Here is a 21,373-nt window from a genome sequence, read left to right as displayed (position 1 = left end):
TGGCCAGGAAATGAGCACATGTGAAAGGCCTCTTAGTTTCAAAGAAATTGTCCTGGCACGCATCTATTCTGTCATAGAACCACATAACCTTCCATTAAACCATCTTTTTTTTAACCAAAAATACAATGTGCTGATTACCAATTCCCAATAATGTCTGCACACACCATTTAACAAGTAAAACCTTTGTCTGAAATGGCTCAATTTCTTCACGTTTCATATTGCAATCCTTGTTGGTACTTCAGTAGTATTTTCTGAGATTATTGTAAATTATTATTGCACAAATGATAATGATTTGAAGTATGATATAAGAGTAGGGAATTTATTGTGGATTTGTCCCTTACTGATAATCTCTGCACAATTTTTCCAAGTAAAACCTTTTGCTCATACTCAGTTAGTCAATTGGATTAGAACCAATGAGATACATTTATATCTGCATTTATTTGATGTTTTCTCATTTGTTTATATTGCAAACTTGACTGGTATTTCAATGGTATTTACTGAGATTGTTGTAATTAATATTGCACAAATGTTAAAGTTTTGATGTATGATGAAAGGGAAGGAAGCTGAAAGTAGAACTTGAACAAAATAGCAGATGTTTTTTGGACTGATCTTTTGTACGTGTGCCAGATGAATTCACTCTGTTGAATAATTAAGCTTCAGGGGAAAAAATGCCACAGTCTTTTCTTGTGGAATATGTGATGTGTTTTGTCAGCCAGAGTTAGATTGTGAGAATCTGATTAGTCCTTTTCTCCTCAAAAAAAAAAAAGAAAAAGAAAAAAAGAACAAAGTAAGTTACTGGAGTGGCTTTCTCAGCATTACTTGTCAGTTATAGTACTTTTACAACTTCTGCTATGGAATTTCAGCAGATATTAATATCTAAATATTACCAAATATTAAAAAAATTACAGGTAACAGTTAATACCTCCAGGGTTATTTTAAATTGAAAACTTCACACATACTTGGATGCAAGAGCAGGGTTTGTTTATTAGGAATGATCTCAAGCGACTAAAACAAAATAACAAGGCAACAATTCAGTATATAATGGCAGGAATCCAAGCGAACACATTGAACTAGACTAATCCAAAGAGCAGAAAAAGAGATGAGACCAGAATCAAAAATTAGATAGACCAATACACTGGGTACTTCACCATTTTGGTGTCAAAGGTCAAAGAGGTTAGACATATTTCTTTCTCAGATGTCATCAGTAGTGCCAGGGTAACATTAATCAAAGGTTAGGTTGCTTGCTTTGAAGAATCATCAAGACAATATTTATTGGTCAATCCCCAAACAGCATATATTAGAATTTCAATGTGCTAGCTTTCCATAAACCACCATTCACTCTGCCTTTGATCCCAGCACTGAGACTGCAGACACACACTCACCACTCATTTAGCAGAAATAGCAAAGAGGAACCAATATGTCAACCTTGGCTTAAATTAAGGGGAGTACATACTATATGTACATTAATAATTTGTACAGTAGGTTAAACAATATTGCTGAGCTGGTATTATGAATAGTCTAGGAATTCTTGATTCTCTCCAAAGACCTCTTCAGCTGAACAACTTCCAGTTATTCATTCAGATGAGTGCTTAAAAACTTGCAGTTATCAGCCTTCTACATTCCAACACAAGATGTTTCAAACGACCAGAATTATTCAGTGCCTTGAAATAGATGCTGATGCTTAGGGATAATATTTACACTTGCCAGGTGATCTTGTATTACTTAGGTTGAATGGTTCATGGCCATGACAACAGTGTTTGTGCCATTGTAGAAAAATGCTTAGAATTGCTCCAAAGGATCAACGCAGCCATACAGGTGCACCTATAGACCATGTTTTTATACCATGGTGGGGACCCAATAAACTGCTTTTATTTCTTCAAAACCTGCAGCTTTATTTAAAAATAAAAAAGCCGAAAAAATTCCCTTTGATTACTAAGATTAAGGATTTTTGTTTAAGGAGTTTTGTTTAGTGTAGGTGTAACATTTATTAGCTGCATTAATAATTATGTCCATGGAAGGTTCTCACAAGGATAGTAAGACGTGTGTCTGTGTGTATGTCTGTGTTTGTGCTCTTGGATGTGGAGTATTGATGTGGAGCGTATGTATTGGTAATGATTATGGCTTTCTATCATCTCTCTCTCATTCATTCATTCATTCGTTGATTCATCTTCAGTAACAGCTTCTCCCTCTTGAAGGGCGTAGTTGATCTGGAGTCTATCCCAGGGTCAAGGCATGAACATACCCAGTCCATTGTGTCAGAGATATGGGAAGAAGATTTATGAAATAAAGTTTGCAACTGTAAGAGAAACACTGGAGAGATGTACAATAAAAATGACAGGTTGCTCAGAACCATATGTATTTGCAAGCACAATATATAGTTATATTAGTATTAAATGGAATACAATTTAATTTTATTTGTTTTCCCTGATGTCTACTTATACTGTTTTTGTAATTTATTATTACATAATCATTTTCTGATTAGCTGACCTTTACACATATGGAGACACACTACACCCCTGCCTGGAAAATGTACAGAACTGGAAAACTTCAGGAGGAAAAAAAAGAAAATTCAAAGATGACTGCTCAACATTTACATCCATTGCCCTGAGACATGCAGGGATCTTTGTAAATTACTGAGTAATTACCGTTATTACTGCAACGCAACTTTTTCTTTGTCCATAACACAGAGGACAAAATTAAGCAACCCCCCCCCCCCCCCCAGATCTCTGTCTATTTTTTAAATAAATATACAAAACCATTGTTAAGTTAATATGTTATATAATTTCCGGCATGCTATGTGGCAATGCATATGCATTTTAGGGAACATTTTTATGGTTTTCTCCTCATTTACAAATGGAAAATGAACACCTCTAATTATACAGATAGAACGTGTTGACTCGGGAGGTAGATTTTAGTGGAAAAAGTCTACAATATGGGCCCAGTAAATTTCAAAATCCTCTTTACACCACTTCTGGGTTTTGACTCCTCTCCTGATCTCCCCAATCAGATTCAACCCTTTTCCAGAAAGTGTTCTCCAACCATGAAGACCTTTAACAACTTTTGAAAGACATAATCATGGATTTTGATTGTCTCTCTTGTTTGATTGCCACACACTCTTTTTGATTGTCACACACTCTCCAGTTCACTCAGACAGATCTGAAGTTGCAGTTTCAGCCTGGGTTTAATGAAGCTTTCTGAATTCTGTTTAGCTTTAAAAATGAGTCTACTCATTCCTGGAGTTTCGCTCCATTTGATTCATGAGTCACATTTGGCTACTTGGGCTGATGGTGCCAAATGAAGTTTCAAAGAAAGTGTTCATTGATCATGGGCTTTATTAAGAAATCTCTTTTTTGGCATGAGGTCATAATCCACCAGCTTGCAAAGGAATCTCTACACTATTGACTTTTCATTAGTGGATCATGAGCAAAGAATGAAAGTTATTACTATGACGGCTAAAGTGTCTTGTATAAGCATTCACTCACTTTGAACTTTTCCTCAATTTTTTACTGTTACAACATGAAACTCAAATGGGCTTTGAGATTATATGTCTTGAATCTACACAAAAAAAGCCCATAACACTGATGTTGGAGTTCTTGGTTGCTAATCCCCTCCTTATCAACTCACTGGATTTGGTGGAGATGTACAATATTCTTTCAATTTGTTATATAATGGATTTAATGGTGCTCTATGGGATGTTCAAAGTTATTTTCTTGTCTTGGACTTGTTTTAGTAGCTCCTTGATCTTAGTCTTCATGATGCATGGGGTTTATTTATATTCTCTAACAAACTCTGGGGTCTTCAAGGAATAGATATATTTATGTTGAGATCATGTGACACTTTGCCATTGCACACCATTCAACTAAATATTTCATTTCTTATTGCAACTGATTGCACCAGAATGACTTGAAAGGAAGCGATTCAAAAACAAATCCATAAATTAAGACACATAAGACGAGGCATTCAATTAGGACAAAAATAACGGAATAATGTATGGGCTTCACAGCAAGTGCGTCAATACTTATGCAATTACAACTTTATGTCTGTTATTTGTAAATAAGTTGATAACTATAAAAATAACTATACTGATTTCCCCCATACCATCACTTCAATAGTATGTCCATTTCTGTTTGAGATTGTAACACTATAAAATGTGGAAAAGTTCAAGAGACGTGAATACTTATGCAAGACACTGTATCTAGAGTGCTCTGGTGTGTTCTCATCTTGTTTTCACTTGGTTTCCACTTGAGTGTTTTTGCTTTTATTGTGCGCTGTCAGATGTGGCAGAGAAAAGGATCCGTCAGTACTTACAGAACCCATCCCTCTGTGATTAAAGTTGACCCAGTCCTGCTGTAGTCTTTCCTAATATCCGCTCTCAGTGTCAATAACAATGACCCATGAATTAACTTGTCACAAATTACTCAGTGACTCATCTGGCATGTTTTGAAGCAGTTCACAAGGTTACAACTCTGTGTTCCTAGGCTTTAGTAAGAAAGACAATCTGGCAGCTGTTGTGTATTTGAAGGCTCACTGGGGACTTCGGTGATGTAAAGAGGGTTGCCAGATCCATTACTTGACCAGATGGAGTGGGAATCCACACGCAAAAGGGAACGAGAGCACTCCCTTTGCTGTTTGATAAGACTGAAAAAAATATCATTATGTTGTACTCATTACATGTCTCAAATGTAAAAATGTGTGTGAACATCAAGGAAAAATTCTTATCAAACCTTATACAGTATCATGCCTTAAAATAATATACGAAGATAAGCTGACAGACAAAAACTGCTTACTGTACAAAAATATCAATTCAATCTGGGCCTGTTTCTCAGATAGCTGGCTTTAAGTGACAGCTTTTTTTCCCAAAGTACAAATTATAAAGGCTTAAAAACATAAAAAAACATTGACATTCAGATTACGGGCATTTGTTAAACTGCCTACATGACAACAATTACACAGACAGCAGTTCATAGCATTGTATCTGTAGACAGAAACTAATTAATTAAATTGATCAATTGATCTATATCTCTAGAGCTTCTATTTATATTACAGAACTACTGCTCTAATCAAGCATTCACCCATTATAAATCATTGCACCTCCATTTTATCGACAGAAATGCTACAGTGTGCTGTTAGGGAATAAGATAAACAGGCTTTAAATAAATAAAAGCATGCAGGCATATGGTGGCATCCATACATGTCTGCTCCAATTATGTACAATGGTTGTGGATGTTGCTGTACTCGTGCACAATAAATCCCACAGAGGCTCATGTCATGACAGTTTTAGTGCCCATCAATCATACTGCTTTGACAACCAGTTCATTTTAGAGATGAAAATGGGCATGTGAATGTACAGTTATACAAACCGTATTCTAGAATTGACTTTAGATTCAATTAATTTCCAACACAAACACACATTATGGTCATTTAAAAGCAAGATATAAATTTAGATTTCACTTACACTGAATTATACCATAATGCTGTTGAATTCTCAAATCTGAAGGTGGATAAATGTTCTATAATAATAGTGGTGACAGTAGTTCCACCTGTAATAGAAATTTTTGGTTTGTAGTAATGTGCTTCTCTAATATGTTATAGTATCTATAGCAACTCATTCACATGGATTTGTAAGGTGGTGGCTTAACAAATTCTAAGCCTAATAATAAATAAGAAAATGTGTTGTTATTTAACAAAGAAAATGTATCATCATTGATATTGTGAATATTTCTGTAAGCAGATATTGATTTAACATTTATGGAAGGAGTCTCCAGTGTCAGCACAAAGGTCAGTAAGTTTTCCTTTCTGGTTTCTCGGTAACGTGACATGCTGCTTTTTTTTTTTGGTCTTATGAATGCTGGAATGACTGTTTATGGCCATTATAATGTAAGTGACTCACAGGCATTCCATAATGTTAAATGTAAATATAAACCATTAAAATGCACAAAGTGAATAAATGATTACATTAAAGATTGCACTCATTGGCAAATTGCTGTGGTATAAGAGGAATAAAACATTATAGGAAAACAATCCACTTTGCTTCTTGTCAGGCCATAAAACACCAGCCTATCTTTAACAGCACATACTCCATCATGTTGTGTTTTTATTCTTTCTATAAAAACCTGCAGGATATATATATATATATATATATATATATATATATATATATATATATATATATATATATATATATATGTGTGTGTGTATATAAACACTCAGGATACAAATCTCTCGGGTGTTTAGGCAGTTTTCCATCAGCAATGAAAAGACCAGCTAGTTCGTGGCACAGTCTCAGCACTCAACAGCCTTTTCTCTCAGATGGTCAGTGATTGGAGCCCAAACATCCCCCAGTCTCCCTTTGGCTCCCAGCGGAGGTTCTGCTCTGATTCAGAGATGGACTGAAGCCATGGCAAGAGCTGAATAGGTCTATCATCAGACGTCTGAGTCTGACAGTGAATCCCCTGATTAAACTCACCTGGGCTCAGTGTCAAGCCATTAGCTTCTGTCCGGATGGATTAGGTGGCGGTGATTTGTTGGCTCTATTTCTCTTTTACATCACTCCTGAGTGTCATTTCCTCCAATAAAGCTCCAAGTTCCCCCTCTGTCCTTCTCCGTTCAGTGGCTCCTCACTGTATTTCACGGAGGTTGGCAAAATGTATTTGGACAGCCTGAATGAGGCCACAGCCATTCATTTTGTGTGGCGTGACTTTTTGCTTTTTTTTTTTCCAAAAAAAAAAAAAAAAAACCTTTGGTTTAGCTGAACTATTTTGCTCTTATTATTACCATGCCAGTGGCTGTCATTAAAACCAGTCCTTTGTTCTGTGTGCTTGGACGACGTATTAGAGAAAATTAAAAGAGTTTTTAGGAGGTGTAGCCATGCTCAAAAGCTTTAATGTTCATGTGGTCAGGAGTACAGGGTGACTTGTTCTTTTCAATGATGCCGCTGCACATCATAACTGTGATGGCAGGGTAGCAGGGTAATTGGGTGTCTGATGGTCTGAAAAGGGAGCCATTGATATGCTCCATAAAGCAATCACTCACTATTTCTCCTTTTCTTTCTTTCTCTCTCTCCTTCCCGCTGTGCTGTGCTGCAACTGTGTCCTGTATCCAGCTGTTCTGGGATCAGTGGAATCAGCTAATTAGTATGACAGCAGTTCAGTTTGATGGTAGTAATTATCCAGGGAGTATATAGGTGTCATAGCTGCTGTTAAAATGTGCATTAATGATGCTGTTAGTTAAAGTTTGACTGCTGTCGTGATTTACTTCACATATATATTTTAAGCAAAATGTGCTTGTCATTACACACTTTACAGCAAAGGTTGCATTTTCAGGTTCTAATTAATAATTCATAACATTTTACTTGAAAGAATACAAGCTGTGAGTCCACCAGTGAACAATATGCAAAGAACTGCCAGAACTTTCCATCAAAGCAAATAGTTATCCAGCTACTGATATTTTTCAGGAGGTAATGTGTTAAAATGATGTTCACATGGCACATGCATGAACCCTTTATAAAAAAAGACATAAACATTTATCAAGGCTTATTCCAACAGGCAGCAGCTGTCAGAAAGACTGCTTTTGTCAGTTCTGATGTCAATTTGACATAACGCCCAAGTTAAGTTATATTATGATATGCGGTGTTATTTAATATTATTTATATATTTGTATAGGTAAGTGATATATTGATATAAGTGATATATATATATGATATGATTTTGTAGCTCAGGATACTTTTGGTTTATCACATAATGGTGATATACACTATATGGCCAAAGGTCTGTGGATATCTGATCATCATACCCACTTGTGCTTTTTGACTATCGCATTCGAGATGTAGTCTTCTGGCTTTATGGGCCTTGCTTTGTGCTCATGGGCATTGTCATGCTGGAACAGGTTTTGGCTCAATCCCTTAGTTCCAGTGAAAGTAAACAGTAATGCTACAGCAAACACAGAGCTTCTAGACAATTGTGTGCCTCCAACTTTGTGGCAAAAGTTTGAGGAAGGTCCACATATGGAGGTCATGCCATCCACAAACTTTTGGCTTTATAGTGTATGTAAGACAGCAAATCCCTATATGTTTTGATAAATCTCTTATACATTAAAGAGAGAACTTGAACCTAATTTACTTAATGACCAGAGAACATTTAAATGATTCAGTCAAATATAGTGTCATGATATTGACATATGTATTCATAGAAATGGCATTTTATCAGCATTAAATGACTGACTTAATAAAATTACATTGATATACAAAGTCTGTCATTCTTACGTAAGTCGGCTCGGAAAGTGTCTTAACACAACTGTATGTCAACAAAACATCTACGCTATTTGACTTAGGTGATCATCACACTTGAGAAAAACCTTTTTTTTTTTCTTTTGAATTTGCATAAACAATGAAACAACAAGCAGTTAGAGCTGACATTTATGAACTGAGGTGTGCTATTAGTGAGCAAAGTCTGACTGGCTTTTTACATAAGCATGCTTTAATGTTGTTATAATAAATGCTGTATGAATTGGCACTCTGTAAAATTGCTTATGTTCCATTTTGATAGCTGACTGGCCCACTTCTTTTTCATGCCACGCTATTTATAGCCTTCCACAGCACATTCATCATGGCTGACCAGCGTGCCCATAATCTCGCCAGTAATGAAACATCTGGGTTCAGAAGAGTGAGGCTGGAGACCACCCCCTGCCCCTTACCACTCCAACACACTCATACACACATACACATTCAGACCCAGAGATGGGCGCTATTCCAGAAGGGAGGGAACAATCAACATTGCCTATATCATTAGCCTTTTCTTTTCCCCACGAGTCAGGCACAGAAAATAACTTTCCCTTTCTCTCTGTCTCTCTCTGTTACCCTGCCATCTGCAGATACTCGGGTAAATGAAGACATACGGCCCCCAGGATCTCTCGCCTGCTCAAGGTTACCTCTACTGTCACTATGCATTTACTAATGTTGGCCCGCAGCACTTCTCACAAATAATATGCCATTGAAGCGATGCCTGCCCAGCACCAAAAATACATAAATAAATAAATAAATAAAGCAAATTCATTTTGATGAGTGAATCTATAAAAGATGGATTAATCTTTTGGGTCTTACCCAATTTCTTTTTTTCTGCTTACTGCATCACTTTAAGTGTTTCATGTAGTACAAACTTTATCATAATATAGCTTGTGAAACAATAATAGTGTCAGCATATACAGTACTGCATTAGTGTAGTAGATTTCTATGAATCTTCCACTCACTCCCTAATTTTTTAGATGCAGTCTTTAAGCCAAGTCTTGGACTGAATTACACTCTCACTAGGGGTTTCCCATTGAAAATCCATTTTTAGACCTGGCCTAGACTCTATCTATGTTTAGGACAACCACCTCCATATGCTTTACGGAGCAGTATTTCACACCACTGCGGTCACGCTTAGACACTAAAAGGAGAAAACAACACCTAGCTATTTAACGCTGTTTCATAAGCTATCACATTCTAAGTGCAGCTCCAACTGTGTGACAGAGCGAGGAAATCTGGTGTCTGTGATTGTCGGTGAGTGAGACTGCTGAGTGTGGGGATGCATGGTTAAACATTTTAATGAACTGCAAAAGATTTTCCATTACAGGTAGCACATGCCACTCCAGTGACTTGAATTCATAGTGTAGCCATACTGTGTGGTATTTTTTTTTTTAAGTACTCTTCCATAATAGACAAAACGAGAAATTTGGTAAATGTTTTGGAAGTATGGATATACTGTAATTATAACTTAACACTAATATTATATATCTATTGCTCTGAGACATTCCTTAATTTTCCCTCATTCCTCCCTAATATATATTACATTTTTTATTGTTAAAAAGCAGTTAATTAAAAAAATCATGAATTTGAAAAAGTCTGGATTTTTTCTTACAAAAATCCAGACTTTTTCAAATTCGTGATTTTTTTTAATTAACTACTTTTTAACAATAAAAAAAGTAATATATATTGTAATATAAAAATGTAATATATATATATATATCTCTTACAAAAAAGAGAAACTGTTTCAGACAATCAATCGTTCATTCACTCTTCCTTTCCTTTACAATGTCATACTGCAGATATGGACGCAAGTGCAGATGTTGAACGTTTATTAAAAAGTAGCAAACAGAACAGAGATGTAATCCAAAGGCAAAGATTCAGGCAACGAACAAACAACATGAACTAGGGCAGGCAAGAGCAAACGAGAAAAGCAGAAGCTATATCAAAAACCAGAAAGACAATCAATGATTTAAAGGCTTGGTATCAACTGGTACAAATGACACAGCACATATACTTTGTAGTGTGTTGTAGTGAAGCGAGTCCTTAAATACTGTTAGCAGTGATAGTGTAATTGAGTCCAGGTGTGTGCAATCAGTAATCAGGTGAATATGAGCGTGAGAGAGTCTGTGGTGACTGGGTGTTGTAGTCCTCGGCGGCCATGTTTGTAGGCTGTGAATTGTAATTGGACGCTGATTCCAGCATAGAAATGACATACACCATTTATTATTTATTTTATAGAGATTTTTTATTTGTGACGCATGTTCTACATCATCATATTTTTTTTAAAAAGCATTTATTATATCCTTACCTTTCCTTGGTTTATGGAAGTAAATAAATGAATGAACTATATTTAAACTATACTATATATTTTATACTACATAAATATATACTATACTATATACTTATATTTCATGAACTATAAAAACTTTTCCATGGAAGAAAACTTATTGACTGTTAAAAGACAGTGACACATGAGACTCAAAACTTCACCGTATTAATGATTAGACATTTTTGTTTGTTAAATAATACCCATTTAAATAATATCTATTTAATGCATTTATAATTATACTTAGAATATGGAGCATATGCCATGCAAGTCCTTGTGAATTAGTTACTATAGAGATGATAACGTAATAGAGCGAGCGCATTTTTTTAAAGAAAAAAGACCCTTGTTTTCAGAGCCACAATAACATTCTGATCATGATCACTCTGCCAAGGTATATGACCTCTTTAACTTTTCCCCCGGCTAGGATTATGCAGCATGCACACACTGGACTGAAACTAATTCAGGTACTACTAGTCTGCTAGTCAAATATCAAATATGAAACACAAGAGGTTTGGCGAGAATGAAAGACTTTATTGTATTCCCCTGCCAGCATGCATTAGTGCCTGGGTCTTTATCAGAGCTCATTTTTAAAGAGCTCATTGGAGAAGAGTATGTGTCTGAAAGAGGGCAGGCTTGTCGTAATGTCAGCATTCGCCCAACAGAATGCCAAGAGACTTTCTGTGCCATTTTCATCTAAATCCCTTTATGAAAATGTGTGTTCCTTCGGGAGTTAATTAGGAAAAGCACAACAGAGATGTAGTTGGAGTTTAGTACAGCTGCTGCAAACAAGCTTCTCAACACTTTTACAACCCATATTACAATAAAGTAGAGCAAAAAAAAAAGAGAGGATGAATTAACAAGCAAAACTGGATGAGGGCATAAAAGCCTTTCAATCAGACAAAGGGGAAAAAATAGAAACTATTAAAATATTGTAGCCTGTAATAAAATCTAGAGATGATCATTCATTTTTTGGAATTGTGTGAACAAGGCAAGCCAAAACAAAAGGAGGTGAACAGATGAATTAGGGGAGAGCAGGGCACAGCCTAACGTATTTTGCTTTTCACTAAATAATTTAATAAATATTTAAGTTAGAATAATCATGTTTTTATACAAGGAACATATACATTTCTACTACAAATCAACACTTGAAGTTTGTTTCTAACACCTATAGTGTATGTACAATTCCACTGAAAGTGACAGGAAGTGCAATGTTACAACCTTCCCCATGGGCGGGGTTAACTCTAACATTGTAACAGACAGATGGTTAGTTGTAACATTTGCTAGAAAAGCCTGATAAATTAGTGGCAGGCCAGCACTCCTTGCCATATTTGATTTCAGGCTCTTGAGCAGAGAGCCTGATCTTCACAGCTCCAGCCTACTCATACTGTTGTACTGTAGAACAGCAGATAATGAGAACAGTAGATCAGAAAGCTGGATAAAAACAGATGAGGAGGACCACCAAGAGCCAATCAATCAGATCCTGGAGGTGTGTCTAACCACCTGTCATTCATGTTGCCTGTTAATTTACTGCAAATAGCTGCCCCCTCTCTTGCACTACCATTTGGTAGTGAGTCAGAGCAAACCATTTAGTAATTTCATCAAGTATTCCTTTAACATTATTGTGCCTGGTGTATTTGCACTTGCAATAAAAAATAAATGAAATAATATTTCCATAATAATATTTTTGTGTTATGACATAAAAGCCTGCAAGCTTGCCCATAATGTCAACAATTTATCCAGATATCCATTCACTAAGCAGCCGTGCAAACACACACTCTTGCTTATGCTACCTAAACAAGTAGAATTCACTAAAAGGTAGGAGCTGTAGGTGTGTGTGTATGTTGTGCTCATTCATTTCTCGTTTTGAAATGAAAAATATACACTCACTGTCCTTGTTAATAGGAACTCCTGTACACCAGCTCATTTATGCAGTTATCCAATCAGCCAATCATGTGGCAGCAGCGCAATACATAAACTCATGCAGATACAAGTCAAGAGCTTCAGTTAATATTCACATCAAACATCAGAATGGGGAAAGGTGTGGTAAAGAAGGACATTCTGTGTATACTCTAGAGACTGTTGTGCGTGTAAATCCCAGGAGATCAGTAGTTTCTGAAATACTCAAACCAGCCCTTCTGGCACCATCAACCACGCTACAGTTAAAGTCACAGAGATCACATTTTTCCCCATACTGATGTTTGATGTGAACATTAACTGACGCTCTTGATCTGTATCTGCATGATTTTATGCATTGTGCTGCTGCCGCATGATTGGCTGATTGGATAACTGCATAAATGATCACGTGTACAAGTGTTCCTATTAAAGTGGACGGTGAGTGTATATGCAAACAAGATGTTTGGAATAGTGTTTTTGGCTTCAAAACAATAAATATTACTCAAAGGCCTCATATTTCTTCTTTGCTTGTGTTTGATTAATTTTGGGCCTAAAATTATTAAATGATATTGAATGACCCGGAGGTTTATTAGCAACTACTGGGTAGCTAAGTAGCAAGAAGAGTAGATTAAAGGTTGCTGTTAATGCCTGATGTACTGTAAATATGGATCACTACATGCATTTTTATTTAAATAGCAAGAGGGTGATTGTGAAGAAGGACGACATGGCAGCTGAAAAAATCAGCAGGATTTTCTAGGTACTGCAATTTAAAATCCCTTGAAAATAATTCAATATTTTTTATGTTAGTTTTATGGGGGAAAATGATTAATTTCCTATTTTAGTGCATGGCAAAAAAAAAAAAAACAACAACCATAAGTATAATAAAAAGCTATTCCCTTGGTTTCCCATTTTCAAAATGAAAAATGAATGAACACAACATATACAGACTGCTGTGTTTGTTTGGATGTTGAGTTTCAAAATAACTGACTACACTTTTAACAGATCAGATCCAGAAGCCATTATTATATCTTTATCTTACCTTAAAGATATATTACTATATCGTTATATCTTACCTGATGATCATTATGTTTGAACAACTAACGTGCATGTGAGAAGGTTTCGAAAGGTGACGTGACACAACATAGCCGACGGGAACCTCATAAACCGCCACTTCAGTCACCTCGCTGCTCAGGTCAGACCAGCATTGATTTTCCAAAGATAGCAGTGACGTTATTATTGACCCAATAGTACTCATCCAGAGACAAAGACAAAGAGGCTTCGAGAGTTTGGGGGCAGAGATCAGCTTTTGACAAGGACAGGCTAAAGTGAGTGTATGCAGAAGTGTGTGTGTGTGTGTGTGTGTGATTAATGTTTGCCCATCTGTCTTGTCTTTGTCTCTTCATGATGCAAGGCTGCCATGGTTGATGTATTAAAGATTTCAGCTTATTATATCCATTCAGCCACCTGACGTAGGGTCATATCTGTATTTAGGAGAGTCAGAGGATGATCTAGTGAGTGTTTGCACATTATGGGTGTCAGAGAGTGTGCTGCATGTTCACATGACATAGCACTAGTGTATCAGTTTTTAACATACTTATAGTTATACTCATAACTCAATCTGTATTGAAATTGTGAATTGTGTAATTTCCTGAGATAAAGGGAAAGGTTGGAGACAGATTTATGATCACAATATGTTGGATTTACAATGATAAATGTGTGATAAAACACATGTATTGGGTTAAAACATATGTAATATTTAAACTAATTTAAGAATTAAGAATTAAATAATGAATAATAACTGACAATAAGAAATGTTACATTGTCTTGCATAGAAAATAGAAAAATAGTATTGGTCTAATAATTTTTGCAAAATAGTTAACCACAGTTAACTTAATTCATTATTACAATGGCCAGTGCATGAACAGCCCAAAATTATACAGATGCAATCCCAACTATTCTGCACCCATTATGAAACTGCACATTAAACAGCAACTCGCGCAGCCTGGAGCAACTCCAGCACCGGCCACTAGGGAAGGGGGGGGTCACCCACACAAAGACAGAAAGCCTGTTGGGTTTGCATCAGTAATAAAAAAATCAGTCTTTAGCTCTTCTACATAAAACACCCTGTTGTTTCTCTCATGCCTTTGTTTTTTGCTCTTGATGTGTCTTGATGTGTTTCCACTCCTGCCAGCCAAGAAGAGGAATCCGAGGCTAGAGTGGGCACAGACTCACAGAACCTGGACAGTTGAAGATTGGAAAAATATCATCAGATACTTGATTTTTGGTCCATCAACAGCATGTATCCTGCCTTTTGTCAATAGTCCAGGCTGGTGGGGGTGGTGTGTTGGTGTGGGGAATCTTTTTCTTGACACACATTGGGTCTCTTAATACCAATCAAGCATTGCTTGAATTCCACAGCCTATCAGAGTATATTGCTGACCACATGCATCCTTTTATGGCCACAATTTCCCCAACACATCTGAATCCAATTTAGTACCTTTAGGATGGAGTAGAACAGGAGATTCACAGCATGAATGTGCAGCTGACAATTCTGCAAATCATGTCAACATGAACGAGAGGAATGTTTGCAAATCTCAAAGGAATGTTTCTAAGTTTCTAAGGAATGTTTCTATATATTATTCGACTTATAAAAACAAATGAAATTGGCAAATTATTGATTAATATTCACCCAATTAACCTCCATCCCAATAGTAATGCTTTAGCTCAGTGCTCTGTCTTTGCAGCTACTTATTCTATTGAAATCCTGCTGATGTCGTTTGCACAGGAAAGCAATAAAGTAAGCTTTGACCTGTGGAAATTTTCTCCAGATCTCAAAGTTTCCTGTTCTAATTTAGTCTTTACCTACTTGAAGTTCTGAACACCTTTTTCTCACAGTGGCTGGCAGTTACTCAGCTACTCTCATAATTAACAGGCAAAGTGAGACACCAACAGGCCCATTTCTTAGAGAGGAATGAAGTGTGTGTGAACATATCACAGCACCTCATGCTGTGAGAAAAACATTCACACTTCACTAAGAGACAGACAGACAGACATAGGCATTAAAGAACTTTTTGGGGCTTCCAGATGAAACTCAGCAGCCCAGAACAGACTGAAAACATTTTGTTTCACTGTCATGCAAAGTCTTTAGAAAGAACATCCAAACTTTATGAATACTTATTTTTAATGAAAGCCATGTCGATGAGAGGCTACATTTTGGTGCTTTTAGATGCTCTGAGTCCCTGTTCTTTGCTATTTATTGTATTCAGCGATCAGGTGCCAACGCTGGAGGACACATAACGATGGTACAGGACTGTATCATCAGTCATGATGTATAGAAGTAGTTCAGCCTCCACAAGGTCACTTTTTCCTGATTTATCAGTCACTACTAAAGAAAGTAATGAATACAAACCCATAGCAGCACTTTCAGGCCAGAACATAAATAGCTATACTCCAGCTGTGTAGAAATGGTGCTGGCTTACTTGATATAAAATCTGGGGTCCATTATGTTGATCATATTTAATGTGAAAAATACACACAGTTGAGTTTTAATTATTTGAATTTGGATACTACCATTAAAAATACCATTAAAAAATGGACATGTGCTCATACTGTGCATCAGATTGAGCAAATCCTACAGTTGTAGCAAAAAAGGATCTAATTAGTACAAAGAAAGACTCTTTGGCTTGTACCAATAGCTGAACACTCTTTGTTGTGGCACAGAACCATTTTAAAAGGTTTTAAGGATCTCATTGCAGTGGCACCTGTTCAAGGGGTAGAATATATTAGGCAACAAGTGAACAGTCAGTTCTCGTACTTGATGTGTTGGAAGCAGGAAAAATGGGCAAGTGTAAGGATCTGAGAGACTTACACTTGCCCATTTTTCCTGCTTCCAACACATCAAGTACGAGAAAAATGGGCAAGTGTAAGGATCTGAGAGACTTTGACAAGGGCCAAATTGTGATGGCTAGACGACTGGGTCAGAGCATCTCTAAAATGGTAGGTCTTGTGGGGTGTTCCCAGTATGCAGTGGTTAGTACCTTCCAAAAGTGGTCCAAGGAAGGACAAACAGTGAACCAGTAACAGGGTCATGGGCGCCCAAGGCTCACTGATGCGAGTGGGGAGTGAAGGCTAGCCCATCTGGTCCCATTCCACAGAAGAGCTACAGTAGCACAAATTACTTAAAAAGTTAATGCTGGCTGTGAGAGAAAGGTGTCAGAACACACAGTGCATTGAGCTTGCTGTGGACGGGGCTGCGTAGCCGCAGACCGGCTAGAGTGCCCATGCTGATCCCTGTCCACCACCTACAATGGACACGTGAGCAACAGAACCATGGAGCAATGGAAGAAGGTGGCCTGGTCTGATGAATCTCATTTTCTTTTACATTATGTGGATGGTTGGGGGCACATGCGTTACTTACCTGGGGAAGAGATAGCACCAGGATGCACTATGCACTATGAGCAGTGTGATGCTCTGGGCAATGTTCTGCTGGGAAACCTTGGATCCTGGCATTCATGTGGATGTTACTTTGAAACGTACCACCTACCTAAACAATGTTGCAGACCAAGTAGGCCACTTCATGGCAACTGTATTCCCTAATGGCAGTGGCCTATTTCAGCAGGCAAAAATTGTTCAGGAATGGTTTGAGGAAAATGACAAAGAGTTCAAGGTGTTGACTTGGCATCCACATCCCCGAGATCTCAATCTGATCGAGCATCTGTAGGGACCTACACAATATACAATGTATACTGTATAGTTATGCAGCAAAATACCTGAGCACCTTCAGAGCACAAATACATAATCTGCCTTACAAAAAGATTATGATTTTAATTACTTTTCTCACCAAATATTTGACATAACTATGTGTAACTATGCTTAACTGAATAAAGTAAACAAATGTGCCAAAATTAGTTAACTCTCCTTTTTACGTAAGACAATTAATTGTTTTTATACAGTGATCAAATCAAACAACTTAAGTGTCCTTGTTGGCACATTTCATTACCTGAATAGCACACACATTCAGAAAAAGAACCATTTTCTGAATCGCAAATAACCCACTTTAGTACTCACATAGTTCTTTGAATTGTGACGGTTGTATATATAACCATGTAAGAATGTAGAGGCTTGAGTGTGAGTGTGTGTGTGTGTTTGTGTGTAGGCTTGGCTCTGGGAAATGTATTGTGCCCTAAATACTACTTTACTACTTTTTCTCAAAAGTGGAGCAAGAACAGAGCACTCCAAAACAAACTACATTTCTCCACTATCTGTCTGCACCACGTAGTAGCTGTATGACAAACTGACTCACAGAGCCGCTCTCAATGAAATATGATTCATCTTGAAAATCTCTGCTGCAAATAATAAGTTCCAACATCATGTGCTTCTTTTCTTTTCCATTCTGTCTTGTTTACCTAAAGAAACGCAACAGAAATAATAGAAAATGTGCCGAAAACCTGGAATTAAAAAGCTATTAATGAGAAATCTTTTGAATTTTTTGCATGCTCACTCTAAGCAAAAACAGTTTCTCAGTGTTTCCTTGAATAGATCAGGGTTCTTCACATATACTTGTAAGGGGTTCTACTTGTTTAAAGTGGAACCTTTAAGGGTTTCTCAGATGCACAAGCCAAAAAACCCTGAAGAGTTTTAGATTTGGCTGGTGTGGAACAAATGGTTATAGATGCTATAACGTAAGTGATGACAGGAACTAACTTGTCAATATGGTATGTCTTGTGGATGTACCATAACATTAAATTTAACTATAAAACTATAACCAAAACAAGCATGATATTGTTCGAAGTTCAAGTTAATTAGTAAATTAAAAAAACTAATTGTTAGCAAATCACTGTGGTATAAGAGCAATAAACTCTTCTGGCTCTGCTTTTATAGAAAAGAATCCACTTTGGAGTGGTAACGCATCACAGCACCCTGTCATGGATTATTTTCCTATAATAGCATGCTCTGTAGTGTTTTATTCCTGAGAGATTTATTTCACAGATGTCTGAGGACCGTGATATTGGAAAAAATTGACAGAATGTTTGTCAATATTCAGTAATTCACATTAGTTATTCACATTAATATCTCCAAATGGATCCAAATGGATTTTCCAATATAATATCACAGTGTTTTACAGAAGCCCTTAAGGTCAAGGTGAAAAGAAAAAAAAGTGCCTTCCCAAATACTTTTAAAATGATCAAAATACTAGTGAATGTTAGCTCTCTTATTAGGATTTGTTTTCCATGTAGTAATATAGTAGATGGAAAAAGTAGAAGGATGAAGGCATTTTGTCTACAATGCCTGAAGACTTTCCTGTGGCTGAAAAGTTACAGCTTTCGCACTGACTGTTACAAAGCACTGACACTGGAGACTCCTTCCAAAAATGCTGCACTCCTCACTGAAAACTTTACCACAGAGCTGTACTGTTATAGAAAATTAATCAACACCTACTGACCTATCATATTCAAGAAGTCCACAATGCTGTATTCTGACATTATTTAACATTAAAAATTTTACCCAACACTTGTATTATTTTTTGTGATAATAAACCAAATAAGCAAAATTATCACTGCCTGCATAAACCAATGTTTATCCCACCCATGAGTAAAAATTAAGTTCACGATGACCAACATGAACCATGTCTTAATTAACATGCTTACAAAATTCAGAACTGAGAGTGAAAAATCTAATTCCAATATTTACACTTGGACACCAGAGCCTGATTAATGATCAACATCTAGGAACATGCTGTAGTTAATTTTTTTTTGCTAATTTATGGAGTGTATTTTTAGTCATGGAAAAAACATGAATCAGGTGTATTTAGTTAATATTTAACCAAATGTTAATTAATACATGAGAGTGTGCATATGAATTTCATTTAATATTTCTATTTTTGCAGCTAATTCTTAGGTTGGAGGCTCAGAGTGAAAGTTTACTTTGTGTAAGTTTAGCACTTGCCATAGTCAGTGACTTCAAGCTTGTGGAATGAATAGACCTACTAACCCATTTACCCAGATATACTTTAATCTCAATAGACTGAACATCTTAACACATTTTTTAAAAAATTGGAATGTGTCTGTATATAAGTGGAAGGCCAGATTCCTTGCTGGACTGATGCTCAACCTGAGAACTCCGTAGGCCAGGTGAAATAGAGGCTGTAGTAGAATCTGCCAGTACTGTGTGCCATGTGAGCCATTAGAGAGGCTGGTGAGTGGCAGACAGCTCTCGTGGGCAGCTCCTAGTGCTTAATTTCACCACACTGAATGTGCCAGGCTTCCTGCTCTTGGCAGCTGCTACCTTCCTCAATAATAAAAAATAAGGACCTGAGCCCAGGCTTGCATAATGCCAGCTAATAGATTAACAGATTGGTGAGGTGTCTGTGTGAGTGTGTGCACTGGTATTATAACAAATGAAATATAGAGTGCATGTTGTATGTATATAGTATGGATGTGAGATATTTTCAAGTGAATAGGGGTGCTTGAAGCTCAGTAAAGGTGTTTGAAGCTCAATAAATGTGCTTGAAGCTTTTTCTCTAATAACAAGGAGATGGAAAAAGGAACCTGTCAGTGTAGGGTTAGTGAGAGAGAACGATGAGTAGGGTAATTCGTCAGGGCTCATACTAATACCGTGTGTCAGGGTTTCTAAACTCTTGGGATTAATAAGGAGAGAGAGAGAGAATATAGCTTTTAAATTGACCATTGCTGCTTTCACTTTGCAAATTTTCCAAAGTTTCTGGAGGGTTAAACATGTCCCTGCTCTGGTTTGGAGCAGCGCAGAGAAATAATGAGCTGTGACAACTATGGGTCCAGCTTTCTCTCTCTCTCTCTCTCTCTCCCTCTCTTTCTCCCTCTCTTTCTCTTGGGTGAGGGATGCATCCCAGACAGCAACAGCACTGTCAATGTGATTCCACAAATTACATTCTCCTATCAAGAGTAGAGTGGACATGAGATAACAGCACTAGTCTGGAACATGCCATCTAATAAATGCAATTCACAATCACTTCATCCTGATCAGGGTGCTAGTGGATCCAATGCTTATCTCAAGAACACTGGGCATATACCCTGGATGAGATCAAGCACTAGGGCTGTAATCAAGACTGACATTATCAAGTCAAAGCCTAGAACTAGGCGAGATTGAGTCAAGGCTGAAAACCACCAATTCCTTTTCCAAGCCAAGCTTTTATTTCAACTAGTTGGCTTTATGGCCTCTAAGGAGAAACCAAGAACATATTTAGCAAAACCACTGACCAAGATTGAGATGTCCAAGTACAAATGCCAATAAGTCTGTGAAATGTCCAAGTCAAGACAGAAAAAGTTTCTAGACTATGTTCATACAGCTCACACATTCATACACTCATTCACACGTAGAGATGTTGTAGCATAGCCCATGTACCTACCAGCATGTTGTTTGGGGAAGGTGGGAGAAAACTGAAAAACCCGGCAGAAACCCACATGCCAAACTCACCATCTAATAAATAATTATATTACAAGACAAATACAAGACAAGACAAATTACAAATATTACAAGATAAGTAAGAATTTTTCTAAGAGAAGCTTAACCATAATTGTTCATACCCTCGCTCCTTACACTAACATAAAGTACTTACAGTCCTGCCCTTCCACGTTAACCTTCATTGTTTTCAACCTTTTCCTTTACCTTCAGCTTAGTTATTCATAATACCACTTCACTAGCCAGCTAAGTCTGCAGGAGCTCTGGTTTGGGTCAAGTATTGTTTACGGTCTTGTCAGGAAAACTCCAAGGCTACAGGAATACATCCATGCCTAATTTACTTTGACACACAGCAGCACAGATTCACACAACAAACTGCTGAGCTTTTGGAGATTGGCAGCTTGACTCCTCTTTGGGCCTCTGCTCCTATGTTTACC

The sequence above is a fragment of the Pangasianodon hypophthalmus genome, chromosome 8, assembly GCF_027358585.1.
Source record: "Pangasianodon hypophthalmus isolate fPanHyp1 chromosome 8, fPanHyp1.pri, whole genome shotgun sequence".
In the NCBI taxonomy this organism is placed as follows: Eukaryota; Metazoa; Chordata; class Actinopteri; order Siluriformes; family Pangasiidae; genus Pangasianodon; species Pangasianodon hypophthalmus.
The sequence above is the reverse complement of the archived record's forward strand: the minus strand, read 5'-3'. Positions refer to the sequence as shown.